The sequence below is a fragment of the Bos javanicus genome, chromosome 15 (genome assembly GCF_032452875.1).
Source record: "Bos javanicus breed banteng chromosome 15, ARS-OSU_banteng_1.0, whole genome shotgun sequence".
NCBI lineage: Eukaryota > Metazoa > Chordata > Mammalia > Artiodactyla > Bovidae > Bos > Bos javanicus.
In genome coordinates, this window is record NC_083882.1 from 83,419,323 (window position 1) to 83,436,128 (window position 16,806).

The 16,806-nt window shown below is 45.4% G+C and overlaps 1 long non-coding RNA gene across 1 annotated transcript; it reads left to right on the top strand.

The window, feature by feature from the left end:
• Positions 1-15,371: 15,371 nt before the first annotated feature.
• Positions 15,372-15,948, top strand: LOC133227156 (uncharacterized). The gene is made up of 2 exons (XR_009729737.1): positions 15,372-15,559; positions 15,736-15,948. It is a non-coding gene; the product is annotated as an uncharacterized LOC133227156 (long non-coding RNA).
• The last annotated feature ends 858 nt before the right edge of the window (positions 15,949-16,806 follow it).

Here is a 16,806-nt window from a genome sequence, read left to right on the forward strand (position 1 = left end):
GGTTGATAACGCTGAAATGCGCCATTCCCAGCCCTTGGACAGCACGGAGGCCATCCTAAAGGAAATTAACTCTGAATATTCTTACTCCTTGGAAGGAAAGTTATGACCAACCTAGATAGTATATTGAAAAGCAGAGATATTACTTTGCCAACAAAGGTCTGTCTAGTCAAGGCTATGGTTTTTCCAGTGGTCATGTATGGATGTGAGAGTTGGACTGGGAAGAAAGCTGAGCACTGAAGAATTGATGCTTTTGAACTGTGGTGTTGGAGAAGACTCTTGAGAGTCCCTTGGACTGCAAGGAGATCCAACCAGTCCATTCTGAAGGAGATCAGCCCTGGGTGTTCATTGGAAGGACTGATGCTAAAGCTGAAACTCCAGTACTTTGGCCACCGCATGCAAAGAGTTGACTCACTGGAAAGACCCTGATACTGGGAGGGATGGGGGGCAGGAGGAGAAGGGGACGACAGAGGATGAGATGGCTGGATGGCATCACCAACTCTATGGACATGAGTTTGAGTGAACTCTGGGAGTTGGTGATGGACAGGGAGGCCTGGCGTGCTGTGATTCATGGGGTCGCAAAGAATCGGACACGACTGAGCGACTGAACTGAACTGAACTAATTGACTGGAAGGACTGATGCTGAAGCTGAAGCTCCAATACTTTGGCCACCTGATGCAAAGAGCTGACACATTTGAAAAGACCCTGCTGCTGGGAAAGATTGAAGGCAGGAGGAGAAGGGGACGACAGGCGATGAGATGGTTGGATGACCTGGCATCACCAACTCAATGGACATGAGTTTGAGCAAACTCTGGTAGATGGTGAAGGACAGGGAAGCCTGGAGTGCAGCAGTTCATGGGGTCACAAAGACTCCACACAACCTAGCAACTGAACAACAACAACTCTGTCCCTGAACTAGGGATGAGTATATCCACCATCTGTCAATTACAGATTGATTTTGCCAGCTTGCCTTCTGCGTCTGCAGAGCCTGGGCCCTGTGCTGCTGCGGCTGCTGACCTTCCACACACCGTGAAGGGAGGTCAGGGTGGAGAGTGAGGCCCTCTGCTCTGGGAGACTGGTGGAACAGGTCTCTAGACAGTTGCATGTTTTCAGGAACTGATTTTATGATCCTAGTCCTTGCTTCTCCTCATATCTAGGAAAGCACTAAATCCTTTCATGGTGACGTCAGCTCCTCAGGACCAGCAGAAAACCTTTTGTAAAATAAGCACTTGGTTGAACTCCCCCTACACCAAGAGCATATTTATTGACTTTCTCCCACTACCTCTGTGGAGCAGTTTCTCGGCTCTCTGAGGTGCTGTCTCCTAGGCTGCAGTCCTCATTTTCCCCCAAATAAAACTTTACTCCCAACTCTCACGTTGTGCCTCTTTTTGCAGTTGACATGTCTAACACCTCTAATTTGATCCTAATATCTTACATTGTGCTTCCTGGTGGCTCAGCTGGTAAAGAATCCGCCTGCAATGTGGGAGACCTGGGTTCGATCCCTGGGTCAGGAAGATCCCCTGGAGAAGGGAATGGCAACCCACTCCAGTATCTTGCCTGGACAGTTCCATGGACAGAGGAGTCTGCAGGCTACAGTACATGGGGTCAAAAAGAGTTGGACATGACTGAGCAACCAACGGTCTTATATTTAGCATATCAAAACCAGAACTTTTCACCCACCATCTGCTCAGGTGTTATGCATTGAACCATTCAAATCCTGACAGTAGTCTCTCAATATTATTTGTTGACCTTGATGAAACTAACATTTCATTCAATTTCTTGTAAAACATCTGAAGAGATGGTTTTCTTTCAGTGTCCCTTGGAGAAACGAAGGATCATTAAAAAAAATTTTTTTTAATGTCATTCATGAAATTACAGAATTATTGTAGAAGGGATTTTAAGAAGTCATGTAGTGATTATCATCTTGGATCCCATATCTCAAAGGGCCTTCAAGATTATTAATGGAGTTTTCAAGTTTTCAATTTCAAAAGCACTCACATGCATCAAACATTTTCTTGGGATAATTTTATGCACGTATTGTTATTAGTGTTACTGCTGCTCTTTGTTTTTGGTTGTTTTGTTACTTGGGGATTGGAGACAATATGCAAGAACGGTTAAAAGACTAAATCTGATTCAGGCACCTTGCATGCTAAGCTGTTTCAGTTGTTCTGACTCTTTGTGACCCCATGGAATGTAGCCCACCAGCTTCTTCTGTCCATGGGATTTCCCAGGCTAGAATACTGCATGGGTTTCCATGCACTCCTCCAGGGGATCTTCCCGACCCGGGGATCAAATCTGAGTCTCTCGTGTTTCCAGCGTCGGCAGGCAGGGTCCTTATCACTAGTGCGCCTGGGAAGCCCGAGCTCGGATGCTGACCCTGGCCAAGCCCCTGACCACGTGTCCTTGGGTAAGTTAACTACACTTTCTGAGCCTTGGCTGCCTCCCTGGTGGCTCAGTGGTAAAGAATCTGCCCGCCACTGTAGGAGATGTGGGTTCGATCCCTGGATCAGGAAGATCCCCTGGAGAAGGGAATGGCAACCCATTCCAGTATTCTGGCCTGGAGAATCCCATGGACAGAGGAGCCTGGAGGGATACAGTCCATGGGGTCACAGAGAGTCGGACACGACTGGGTGACTAAGAATGGATGCATGCAAGCAACTCTTCATTAGCTCTAAAATGATTATTGTGGGGTTTATGGAGAAAACACTGTAAAATTTGTATACTGCAGAGAATGTTGAGAGCTACAGATTTTATTCAAGCTTACTTCCTAAACAGATATTCATTCTGAATATGTACTTTTCAGCTTCGTTGAGGTATAATTGGTGATGTTACAATTGCAAAGGAGATCCAACCAGTCCATTCTGAAGGAGATCAGCCCTGGGATTTCTTTGGAGGGAATGATGCTGAAGCTGAAACTGCAGTACTTTGGCCACCTCACGTGAAGAGTTGACTCATTGGAAAGGACTCTGATGCTGGGAGGGATTGGGGGCAGGAGGAGAAGGGGACGACAGAGGATGAGATGGCTGGATGGCATCACCGACTCAATGGACTTGAGTCTGGGTGAACTCCGGGAGTTGGTGATGGACAGGGAGGCCTGGTGTGCTGCGGTTCATGGGTTCACAAAGAGTTGGACACGACTGAGCGACTGAACTGAACTGAACTGAAAGTGTACAATGTGATTTTTTATACATTAGGAAATGATTACCATGGTCAAGCTAATTAATATATCCCTCACTTCATATGGTTTTTTGTATGTGTGTTAAGAACACTTAATACCTCTTTGCTTAGGAAATTTCAAGTATACAGCGCGTTTTGGTAACTTCAGTCACCGTGTTGTACGTCAGAGCTCTGGAACTTTGTCATCTTATAATGCAGCTTGTGCGCTCTGGCCACCCCGTCCTCTCCGCTCCGTAGCGCTTGGTAGCCAGCCTTCTAGTCTTTGTTTCCATGGGTTCAACGACTGTTTTAGATTCCACATGTAAGTGTAAACACAAACCATTTGTTTTTCTGTGTCTAGCTTATCTCACTTAACGTAATCCCTTCCAGGTTCATCTATGTTGTCTCAAATGGGAGATTATCATTCTTTATTAGGCTGATTAATATTGCATTTTTTATGTATATGTACATATATATGTGTATACACACACACTGCTGCTGCTGCTAAGTGGCTTCAGCCGTGTCCCACTCTGTGCGACCCCATGGACTGCAGCCTACCAGGCTCCCCCGTCCCTGGGATTCTCCGGGCAAGAGTACTGGAGTGGGGTGCTATTGCCTTCTCCATACACACACACACACACACACACGCATATATCTATCTCTATACACTTTTTAGTCCATTCATCCTTCAATAGACATCTGGCTTGATTCCATGTCTCAGATACTCCAAATAACGCTGCCATGAAGACGGCTATGCAGATGTCTCTTTGAGATTTCACTTCCTTTGGCTTCTCCCAAGGGGTGGGACTGCTTGATTCCGCTGCCGCAGGGTGGTTCTATTTTTAATTGTTCGCAGAGCCTCTGTGCTCTTTTCCGTAGTGGCAGCACCACGTAACTGTATAAGACCTCCCTTTCCCCCACACCTTCGCCAAGACTTGCTATCTTTTGACTTTGGGGTAATAGTCATTCTAACAGGAGTCAGCTGATACCTCACTGTGGTTTTTATTTGCACTTTCTTGATGAATAGTTGCATTGGACATGTTTTTATATACTTTTTGGCCATTTGTGTGTCTTCTTTGGAGAGATGTTTATTTGGGGTTTTGCCCGTTTTAAAATTGGGTTGTTTGTGGAGTTTTTGCTTTTGTGTTGTATGCATTCTTTACATATTTTGGATGTTACCCCATTATCGCATTTCTGGTTTGCAAACATCTTCCCTCACTCTTCAGGTTGCTTTTCGGTTTCTTGACTGTTTCCTTTGCTGTGCAGAAACTTCAGCTTGATGTAGTCCTGGTTGTTTATTTTTGCTTTTCTTGTTCATGCTTTTGGTGTCAGCATGGAAAAAGTCATCGCCAAGATCGGTATCATGCAGTCTCCCTCTGTGTTCTCTTCCAGGAATTGTATGGTTTCAGGTCTTATGTCTATGTTCTTAACAGATTTTGTGCTGATTTTTGTGTGTGGTGTAAGATGAAGACCCAGTTTCATTTTTTCATGAAAAATGTAAGATATACAATTTTCCTCATACTGTTTGTTGGAGACTGTCCTTTCTCCACTGTGTGTTCTTGGGGCCTCTGTTGAAAGTTGTTGGCTGTATATGTGCGTTTATTTCTAGGCTTTCTATCTGTTCAGTTGGTCAGTGTGTCTGTTCTTGTGCCAACACCAATACTATTTAAATTACTGTAGCTTTGTATATAATTAAAAATCAGGAAGTGTGCTCCCTCTGGTTTTGTTCTTATTACTCATTGCTTTTGCTCTGGAGTCTTTTGTGGTTCCTTCCATTCGAATTCTAGGATAGTTTTTTCTACTTCTGTGAAAAATGCCATTGGAATCTTGATAGGAATTGCATGACTCTGTAGATAATTTCGAGTATCATGGACGTTTTGAAAGTATTAATTCTTTCAATCCATGCACATGGGTTGCCATTTCATTTATTTGCGTCATCTTCAGCTTCTTTCATCAGTGTTCAAACTGATGATTTTCCATGCACGTGTCTTTTACCTTCTCCTTTAGGTTTACTCTTAAGCATTTTATTCTTTTTGCTGCTATTAGAAATGGGATTATGTTCTTAATTCCCTTTTCAGATAGTTTTTGTTAGGGTATAGAAATGCAGCTTATTTTTGTATATTGTATTCTGCAACTTTGCCGAGTTTTCCTATGGATTCTCTGGGTATTTTTGTGGAGTCTTTGGAGTTTTCTATGTCGTATAAAATCATGCCATCCACAGAGATAATTTTGTTTTTCTGACTTGGATAGCCTCTATTTCTTTTTCTTACCTAACTTCTCTGGCTAGAAGTTCTAGTATTTTCTTGACTAGAAGTAGTGGATTTGTGTTCAAAGATGCCTAAAAATTATTTGATATATTTCAGCAGAGGTTCTTTATAAAAGCTCTGAGTAAAATACAAATAGAAATAAACTGTTTGAATATATTGTAATTTTCAGTAATTCTGTAAGTATTTATTGAGTACTTATGCGGTGCCAGGAACTTGCAGTGCACTGGTGAGCAAGACAGAGAGCACTTCTGCTTTGTGCTTGTATTGCTGAGTGCGTTCTGTGATGTAAGGGCTTCCTTGGTGGCTCAGTCAGTAAAGAATCCACCTGCAATTCAGGAGACCTGGGTTCGATCCCCGTCAAGAAGATCCCCTGGAGGAGGGCATGGCAACACACTCCAGTATTCTTGCCTGGAGAATCCCATGGACAGAGGAGCCTGGTGGGCTACAGTCCATGGGGTCACAAAGAGTTGGACAAGACTTAGCGACTAAACCACCATAGGCACTTCTCTGGCTACTTCACATGTATCACTTAATATTCACAATTAGCTTGATGAAGGAGGCAATACTATTAACCTCATTTTTCAGTTAAAGAAACTGAGGGCCAAGATATTGAGTAACTCACCCAAGGTCACACAATCAAGGAATGGCCCCCAAATTCAAACCTGTGCTCCCCCGCTCTAAAGCAGGAATCAGAGACCTTCCTGGCAGTCCAGTGGTTAAGTTCTGCCTTGCAAGGCAGGAGACACCACTTTGATTCCTGGTCTGGGAGCTGAGATCCCACATGGCGTGGAGCAACAAGCCCGCGCACTGCGACAAAAGATCCTGCATGATGTACAATGAAGGTCCCACGTGCCGCAGCCAAGGCTCAGTGCAGCCAGGTTGTAATAAATAAGTAAATATTCTTAACAGTTCATAGCGCAGGTATCAGCAAACTATAGCCTACAGGCCCCATCTGCAGGCTGCTTAGTTTTGTAAATCATGTTTACTGGAACACAGCCACACTTACTCATTTCTCTGTTGCCTGTGGCTGCTTTTGTGTTACAACAGCAAAGACGAGCAATTGCGACAGAGACTGTGTGGCCCCTAACGCCCCAAAATATGTGTCCTCTAGGACTTTACAGAAAACATTTGGTGGTCCCTGTTGCAGACCTTAATTCTCCATCGTGCACTGACTCTTCATGTTAAAAGACTGTTAAACTCTCACAGAAGGCACCATTTTAAATGGTGGACAAGCAAACCAGGTTCATAAAATATCAGGTGCTAGAAAGGACACCCACTGTTACAATGATTATTCAAGGCATGGCAGAGGTTCTAAATAATGCATTAAGACGAGAAAATAAAATAGTTGGCCTCGATGATATGATTTTACACCTTGAAAAGGTTAAATCTTCATTTTACATTAAAACTATTAAAATGGATTTTTCTTCAGTGTGGCTGCGTTGCCACGTTGTGTTAAGTTCTGCTGTGCAGAGAAGTGAACCAGCCTCACGCGCATATACCCCTTCCCATCCACACGCATATACCCCTTCCCCTCGGACTTCCTTCCCATCCACGGCATATACCCCTTCCCCTCGGACCTCCTTCCCATCCGGGTCGCCACAGGGCATTGAGCAGAGGTCCCTGTGCTCTGCAGAAGGTTCTCATTAGTTGTCTCCTTTATACGCAGGACCGACAGTGTGTGTGCGTGCTGGTCCCGGTCTCCCAGCTGTATCCCCCTCTTTGGTATCCATACGCTTGTTCTCTACATCTACGTCTCTATTTCTGCTTTGCAAATAGGGTCATCTATACTATTCTTCTGGATTCCACATATATGAATTAATCTTTATTAATTTTTCTGATATTTATTTTTCTGACTTACTTCACTCCGCATGATACTCTCTAGGTCCATCCATGTCTCTACAAAGGACCCAATTTCATTATTTTTCATGGCAGAGTAATATTCCACTGTATATATGTACTACATCTTCTTTATCCATTCCTCTGTTGATAGACATTGAGGTTGCTTCCATGTCCCAGCTGTTGGAACCCTGCTGTGATGAGCATTGGGGTGCATGTATCTTTTGTGGTTTTCTCTGGGTCTATGCCCAGGAGTGGGATTGTTGGGTCATATGGTATAGAACATAACAATAATCTTGCATCGGCATGTTTTAACTTCTGTGTTTCAGGACTCTGTTTAACAATCATTTGCATAGAAAGGTCATCCTCTACTCCCTTAGCTAAAGTTGCCCCCTCCAACCCCCATTCCTGTGCTTTATTTTTCACTTATCATCACCTCAATTCATTTACTTTCTAATTTGCCGTCCGTTCTTTCTCACTAGGTTGTAAGCTTCCTCAAGCCTAGGACTTGTCTGTCTTGTTTGCCACTGTTTCCACTCGCTACCTCAGTGTCAGGAGCGCATCTCGGTACTCAGTACAGAGACGTGAGATGACCTTGGCGCGATTCCTGTGAAAGAAGAGCCGACACAGTTGACTCCAGGGTCTAGCGTCCCTCAGGAGACTCCGGCAGTTCTCTCTGGTCCCCAGATGATAAGTCACGTTTCCCAAGCTCTCAGGGCAAGAAACGCTTAAAGATCCCACTGCTAACTAAGCCTCCTGAAGATTTTCAACAAGCCTGAGGTAAGGTTTGGCTTTTGTTTGGGAAAAAGCCTCTTTGATGATGGGTTCCCTCCAGCCCATGGGGTCACAAAGGGTCAGACACGACTGAGCAACACAGACTTTCACTTTCTTCTCTTTTTTCTTATTATGTTTTAAGGTTAGACAATTAAATGCACCATGAATTTATAGAAAACAGGCAAAGTTCCTCATTTCTCCTCACAGCACGTTTATAACTACTGACGGGCTCTTAAGGGCTTCCCAGCTGGTGCTGGTTGTAAAGAACCAGCCTGCCAGTACAGGAGACATAAGAGGCGTGGGTTCGATCCCTGAGTCAGGAAGATCCCCTGGAGAAGGAGACAGCAACTCACTCCGGTATTCTCGTCTGGGAAATCCCAGGGACAGAGCCGCCTGGCGGGCTACAAGTCCATGGGGTTGCAAAGAGTCAGACACGACCAAGCGACTAACAATGACAACAAATTGGCTCTCAAGCCTTTGGTCTGGTTACAAAGATGTTTCACACTGCGTGTGTGTGCTGGGTAGAGGGTTCAGCCTTCTTTGCTTATTTTTTAAAATATTTTATTTTATTAAAAATTATTAACTTTTTGGCCACACCGGGTCTTCGCTGGTGCTCTCAGGTGTGCTCTGGTTGCGGTGAGCGGGGCTGGCTGCTCTCTAGCTGTGGCCCAGGGTCTTCTTATGGGCTCTGAAGTGTGCGAGCTTCAGCAGCTACAGCCCGTGGGCCCTAGAGCCCCGAAGTCGTTGGGGTGCACAGGCTTAGTTGCCCTGTGGCACGTGGGATCTTCCTGGACCAGGTATAGAACCCGTGTCCCCTGGCTTGGCTGGAAGACTCTTAACCACTGGACCACGAGGGGAGTCTTTCTTTGCTTATTTTTCAGCTGACTTACCTCTATTCACGCTTTCCACCTTTCATCGTTTCTTGATTCTTTTCCTAGTGAAGGCGTTTTAAGGCACTGAGTTCATACACCACGTGATTTAATGATTCTTGAACAATTAGAGGCTTTTGTTCCCTGTGGGTGGCACGATTTGCTTCTTTCTTTTAGGTACAGAAATACTAGTAGTAGAAATAGCTTTATATGAATATCTTTTCCGTTCCTTTGACTTGCTTCTTTAGAGTTAATTCCCAGCAGTAGAAAGATTAAGAGCCTATTTTTTTAGTGTAGTCATCTTTATTATAGTTCATAAATAATTAGAAACAGACATGGATTTCTTTATTAAGACACCTGGACTCTGGTGAGCGTCTGCTTTCCATGTGTTAGAAAATTCACTGCTGACTTGAGAATGGTGGACAGGCCAGTGTCTTCGCATCATCATGACAGATTCGCATCTCATAGGAAACCTGAAGGGGTCTCTGGGCTACCCAGATCACCTATGCCATCGTAACAGACACGTCTACCCTCAAGTGTCCTCTGGAATTCCTTACACCTCTCCCTGGTGGTCCGGTGGTAAACAATCTGCCAGTGCGGGAGATGTGGGTTCGCGCCCTGGTCCGAGGAGATCTCACCTGCTGCGGAGCAACCAAGGCCGTGGGCCGCGGCTACCGCGGCTGCGGTCTAGAGCCTGGGAGCGACAGCTGCTGAAGCCGAACGCTCTGGAGCCGCTGCTGCACGACCAGAGGGCACGGGGCGCAGCCGGGCCTCTCGACTCGGGAGAAGCAGAAGCGCGCGGAGCAACCGAGACCCGGCACAGCCAGGAGTAAATACAGAAGCGAGCAAGCAAATAAGTAAAGCTTAAGATAGATGTTCAGTTGGCACCCGGGCAACAGAACATTCTATTACTCTGCTGGTTTTTAAGGTACAGTTCCAGGGTTAAATGTTGCGCCCGAACAATATTTTCAAATCGTCCAAAAGTAGTGTATTCCTTTACCGAATCAAATAAAGGACCCCAAAGCATTGTGTTAACCACAGGAACGATTTGCTGCGTTCCGTCTACGGGAGACAGTGCGCCTAAGCACATAAAGCATCGTGTGAACCGCAAAGACGGTGGGTGAGGCTCCTCTTCTCTCCCCGAATCAAGTTATTTGGAACCCCAAGCACAGGCAGGACGGGAGTCTTTCCCGAAAAAGCTTCAATTTTTAAAAAAAAAGTTTTCCAAACAGGAGATAATGCACTGTCTCCTATAGATGGAATATAGCAAATCAGTGCCGGGAGCCGGCATATTGCATATTGAGTGCAGCGCTTTTCAGGATCTGGAATAGCTCAACTGGAATTCTTTCACTGCCGGGAGCCAGTGTGAGGAACTCCGCCCATGACAAAGGTCATGAAGAAGGAGGCTCGGCATACGCGGGATCGAGCCTCAGGAGTCCCTCTGGAAATTCTCGAGCATATACCCCCAAAACCAGAGTCTGCCTACTTTCTGCTTTGTGCTCTCACCTATACCTCTGACTTTATGGGGGGCTGTCCCCCACTACCTCTCTCTGAAAAAGAGTTAGCTTACAGCTCCAGTTAATAATTCCTGGGTGTGACAGTGTTTAACCTACAAACTCCTTTGGAAATCCTCTAGCCTGCCTGAATAGGTTTTTCAGGCCACATGTGATTGTTCAGAGCCTCCCAGCTGTGAGAGGCAGGCGATGTTCTAAACTGTCTAAACACAGATTCTTTTGAGTAGTTAAAAGATTGATTAGAAATTGTATTGGTGAAGGGATTTTCACTTGTTGGGCCAATGTTTGCTGCTAAGTTTCCATATCCCTTACCTGCTGTGTCCCTGGCAGTGTATTGATTAATATAATTGGTGTAAGTAGTAGCTTTAATGTTTGTAACCTGGGACCCTTGAGTTAATTCTTTTTCTTGTTATAGCTCACCACACCTTTGCGCTGTAGGAATGCAACTTTATCTAATGCTTTTGGAGGGTGGCTCCTGACCAATCACCTTTAGAGAAAAATAAGTTTTCTGAAGAAAGGGTCTTAAAATGTTAACAGGCCTCCGGGCCAGAAGATGATGCAAATCACCTAAGCTTTTGCATATGATAAGTTTGCAGGAAGAAAGCCTGGCTTGCTGCCTGACTCTACCCCTTCCCCCATTATCCTCTATGCATAACTTAAGGTATAAAAACTACTTTGGAAAATAAAGTGCGGGCCTTGTTTACCGAAACTTGGTCTCACCATGTCGTTCTTTCTCTTACCTTCTGGCTGAGTTATTCAGCCTCTTTTCTCCACTGAATTTCCTCACTGAGCTATCCTCATTTTATTACTCTTTATATCCTTAATTAACGTTTAATTAAGCAGTTGTTTCCTGATCTTCGCCTACGCCGTCTCTCCTTCGAATACCCTGGATCAGCCGGGGCTGGTCCCCGGCAAATCAGTATTCTGCCCCAAATCCAAAAAAATCTGCAAGGGAAACAAACACGGGGACGTGACGGCAAGCCGACACGGAGAGGTGTAAGTGTGCGCAGCGTGGGGACGAGACGGCAAGCGGACACGGAGCGGTGTAAGTGTGCGCAGCATGCGGACGAGATGGCAGGCCGACACAGAGCGGTGCAAGCGTGCGCAGCATGGGGACATGGGGACGAGACAGCAAGCCGACACCGAGCGGTGTAAGCGTGCGCAGCCGGCAGTTTCTTGGCCACGGCTGGAGCCTGTGCTTCGGTTTTCTTGTCTGTAAAATGAAGACAATAATGGTTCCTACTTCACAAGTTTATTATCAGGAGTAAACTCATTAATTGGCATATAGTGCCTGGAATCGTCCCTGACACCCAGTAAATGTTAGTTTCTATTATTTTTAAAGCAGTGAGCACCCAGCAACACTTCATACACGTTAGCTAGTATTTTATTTTTATTTTTCCAGTTTCCCCTGCTGTGACTCAAGATACTTGGCTTTGTTGCTTTGGCTTAATTATTTTTTAAAAATTGAATTGCCAAAAAACCAGCGTTGCATTTACTATATGCAAATCACATGTGAGTACGTGTGTAAAGGCAAACAGAATACAGACGCTGCCTCAGAGACACTGGCAGTGTGTTGTGTAGCCGGGGAGACAGACCCACACACAAGTAACTCGAGTAAGTAGTGTAGAATGAAAGGAATGTGTTGACTATGTATCGAGTGAGAAAGAGCCCATTTCAAGCTTCCCAATCAGCATTTCCCTCCGAGGGGCCTGGTGCTTCTAGCCAGGATGGCTTTGGATCAGATGTGGCGGTAAGAGCTGACGCGCAGGGACTGGTCTGCTGTGGGCATTCTGGGAAAGCGGGCTGGCTGGGAAAGCAAACTTCCTTCAACTCCATTCCAGGGGTGATTGATGATGTTATCTGAATGACGGACTAACTGTGCGTTCAGGAATGACATGTTTATTGTTGAAAATAAAGTCATCAGTTGTGACTAGACATATATTTTCTTAATTTCTGTAATTTTGCAAAACACTGTACTCTGCAGTTTGAGGACAACACTGCTTGTTACTCCCTTTGTCACGCTAAAGTTTGCAATTAAGTAGCATGCTCAGAATGTTGATGTTTAGTAAAGAATATTAGAACATACGGAACAGGAAAAACACTTTTCAGGCTCATCACTCAAAGTGTGTATTCTTTCTACAGTGTGGTGATTGCAATTTTTTAAACCTCATTTTCTGTTTAGTATTATATCACAACTATTTTCATGTTATTACATTGTATTTATAAATATAATTTTAAACAATTGCATAGTATTTCATCAACTGAATCTAGCCTTCTATATGAGGTTGGTTTCATGAATCCCTATTAAAATGATGCTGTGATTTTTTCCCTGTATATAAAGCTTTCTGTTGCTGTTGTCATTATCATTCTTAAGATTGATTTCTAATTTTAAACTCCAAAGCATGATAACTAAAGTCAAATGCTAATTTGTATTTGGAAAATTTCACACCTACACAAATTAAGAGGCTAGTATATGAACACTTACGCATGCATTACTCAGCTTGCAAACTTCTGAAATATTATTTTCCTAAAGTGTTGCGCCTTTTACCTCTCCATCACTGAGTTGGTAATACTCATTTCTTTAAGACACTGCCTGTATTGGGGATCATTGTTAACAACTAAAGCAAAAGAAAACACAATGTTAAAATTGGTTCACTTGTTACACCAAAAAAAAAAAAAAAAAAGGTGGCGGAGTGTTTAATTTGCGTATATTTTGGTCCCACCCCCCTCTATTTAGCAGGAGTGTTTGGGGCATGGCCTGGCCTCTCTGAGAATCCCCCAAGAAGATCAGTGCAAAGACTTCTCCATTTAGAACTACTGCCTTCAGCTATTTGAATAACACTGAAAAGGTAATCCATAAATACAAGACAAAGTTTGTGTGCACATGCAAGTCTATTTTGCAGCAAATTAAAACTCGACACAATTTAAGGGCCGTGTGCATAAGGCCTGGATGGCTTAGAACAAAGGCGTGGTGGGCAGGATGTGCCTGTGGATTTGGGCACTGAGGAGCTTCCTGGCATTATACCCCAGGGAAGTTGTGCTAATTTCACTTATAAAAATATTTTGTGGTAATTGTATGTGATATCAAAAGAATAAGAAATTTCTTTTTTATTTTTTTCTTTGGTTTTATTGAGGTATAATTGACTAATAAAATCAAGGTTCCTTTCCTTTTTTTTTTTTTTGGACTGCAGCACTGAAGCATGTGAGACCATAGCACCCCCATCAGGGATCAAAGCCGTGCCCCTTGCAGTGGAAGCACAGTCTTAACCTCTGGACTGCCAGGGGACTCCCGAGGTTCCTTTGCATTTTAAGTTTGGGATCAGAGTAGAGGAACATGTCTTAAAAAGTGTTTAGGGGAACTTAATCTAAAATTATGCTAAGTTGGGTTGGTGGAGGGTGAGCCATACATAAGGGGATGAAAGCCCTATTTCGGGTGGGCTTGATAATAATGCAAATGAAGATGGATATGAGAAAGAAGGTGAAACAAGAGTAGGGTTAGTATTTGATGAAATAAAACAGAACAAAACTGGATTGTTGAAAGTTTAAAGAAAAAACAAAACACAATACCGAAACTGTGGATTTGGGGAATGGGGGAGACAGCAGTGTGAGCTGTTTAACGTCTCTGGCTTCCAGCTGCCACCTCTGTAAAACAGGTAAGGGAAACACCTGTGTTGCCGGCCTTCTAGGCTTGCTATGAGAACGGCATGCTCTTTGTACGAATATGTACTTTTAAGGTGTCCTGGGCGTGACTGGACAATCAGAGTAACGGAGAGGCATGAGCGTGGTCAGACAGGTCTGCTTTAAGAAAGAAAAAGGAGGAATGGAGGTCAAGGGGAAATGCTGGAATAGAAAGGAAACCTCCTTGAGAGGTGGTCTACGCCCGGCTGGCGTGGGGCGTGACACTTTCAGACACCACCTCTCCAAGGTCGGTGTCACACCTCCCCAAGTGTGAAAGGACAATGCTGACATGTGTAGCTTCCCAGGGTCACACAGCTAGCAGGTTGACGGTAGGGGAGGCGAGACCAGTCAACCGAACTCCAGAGGAAGCAGTAGGGGTAAGGACTCGGCGACTGCGAACTGCTGCCAGCGCCGCTGCGCCTGCGCCAGGCCCGAGGACGCAGGGGGTGCCCTGCCCGTGACCTCCTCCCCCGTCGCAGGGCTAACGGAGGAGCACCGGCGGGAGCGGCCCCCTTCCCCTGCCGCCCCTCTCAACAGACCCGGTGGGGGCTCCCATCGTCGCGGCCTCCTTGCGGCTGTACTTACGAAGCCTCGTCGGACGGGGCGCCGTCGGGCTCAGGGTCTGGCGAGACCCCTCCCTGCATACCCCGATGTGCTTCTTCCTGCGCGGCCTGCTCTTGCTGGAGATCGCCCACTCCCCCGGCGTTGCCCCCCTGACCCTGGCCGGCACCCTTCCCACGGGGAGGACGCCCTTGTCTCTCCCTGGCTGCCGATCCCGGATGTGCTTTTTCATCCTTCTCGGGGGTCTGACTGTGTCTTGCTGGCCGCCAGCGCTTAGGACAGGCACATGGCCATGTGTCACCCCTGTGTTACGCCTCGTGCTGAGTTGGCGGCTCTGTGAGCAGATGCTTTGGGGTCTCTAGGGCTGGGGTTCCTGCTGGCGTTGCCTTTGACCACCTTGATCTGCCTCCTTCCATTCTGCGGCCACGACGACATCTACCACTTCTTCTGTGACACGCCTGCCGTCACGCGCCCGGCCTGTGCGGACGCCCGCGGGCACCAGGCCGCCTCTGTGCCCTTGGCGTGGCCGCTGCAGCCTCCCCTTCCTCCTGATCCTCTCCCTAACCCTCCCCTCCCCTTCCTTCTGATCCTCTCTCACGGCCAGCCATGAGGATGGAGTCAGCCCAGGGAGAGCGCAGGGCCTTCTCCACCTGCCCCTCCCACCTCACCGTGGCTCTCCTGCAGTTCGGCTCCTTACCTACCTTCGCCCCAGCGCCAGCTCCTCCGCAGGAAGACGGCCTGGCGGGGTCTGTGGTCTACACCTTTTTCTTACCACTGCTGAACCCCTGGATCTAAAGCATAAGGAATCAAGAGGTGACTCAGGCAGTAAGAACACTTATGGCAAGAACGTGCTGATTCTTGGAGCCAGAAATAGTCCTTCTTAGAAGAAATATTCCCCAAGTCGGAGGTAGGGACATGATCTGAAGGACAGGAGGCTCAAAAGGAAAGAAAGAGGGAGTGGAGAGAGGGCTGAGTCACCTGTGAAATGCTGATCAGTACTCAGCCACCCACTTCCTATCAGATCCCAGTGCTGGGCCATGGACCAGTCTCTGCCCACATAACCAGCCTCCTCTCTCATCACAGTGTTTAAAATACGACCAGTACGGGAATGTCTGTGAAGGACGGACGGATGGGTAAGTCGATGACCGCCGTTGATACCGGAGATGCCATCCTGTTACCTATTTCAACGGCCTTTATCCCTGAAGACATGCAGGCCCAGAGGATTCACACATCAGACAGCCTTGGCTTTTTTCCTTGTTCAGTTTCCGCGGCCTTAATATATTATTTTATTTTTTACGTTTGAAATTCCTTTTTATTTTGATCCCATCACTTGCTCATCATTTTCTTTTTTGTCATTTCTTTTATTTAAAATTTATTTTTAATTGGAGGATGTTTGCTTTACATATTGAGTTGGCTTCTGCCACACACCAACGTGTGTGAATCAGCCGGAGGTCTACACCTGTCCCCTGCCCCTCCCCACTGCATCACAGCTGTCTCAGCTGTCACAGGGTACCACGCTGAGCTTCCTGTGTTGTAGAGCAAATCCCCACTGGCTATGTGTTTTACATACGGTAATGTGTATGTTTCAGTGCTACTCTCTCAAGAGACGTATTACCCATGTTGACCAGAGATGTCGTGATACACTTTTAGAAAGGTACAATTAACATTATTGTGTGAAGCTGTTTAAAATTGATCAAAGGGTTCATTATACTGTTTAGGATTGTCATTATCATTCACATTTTGCTCTGTTAAGTTTTTGTTCCAACGTCGTATGTAGTATAAATTCAAGTTAATTATTGTAAAATTTTCAAAAATGATGCATCACGAAATTTTGAGCGAAGAAGAGTTTTTCAGTGAATTTTATGCAGCTACTTTCTGTGACTGTTTGAGCAACATGTGTACTAGCATCCCAGAATATGATAGTTCTTCAGAATATAGTTCTGAGTCAGACGATGTGAATATTAGACCAACAAAAAGATGATAAAAACAATATCTTAGTAATTGACTCTGATATGGAAAGTGAAAATAAAGCTCACGGTGCTGGAGAATGCTCCTTTGCTTCTAAAGAAGAGCAGATTGAAGACAAGATTTCAAAACAATTAGAAGACTTCATAGGTGTCTCAGGTGTAACTACTGAATGTAATAACCCGCCAA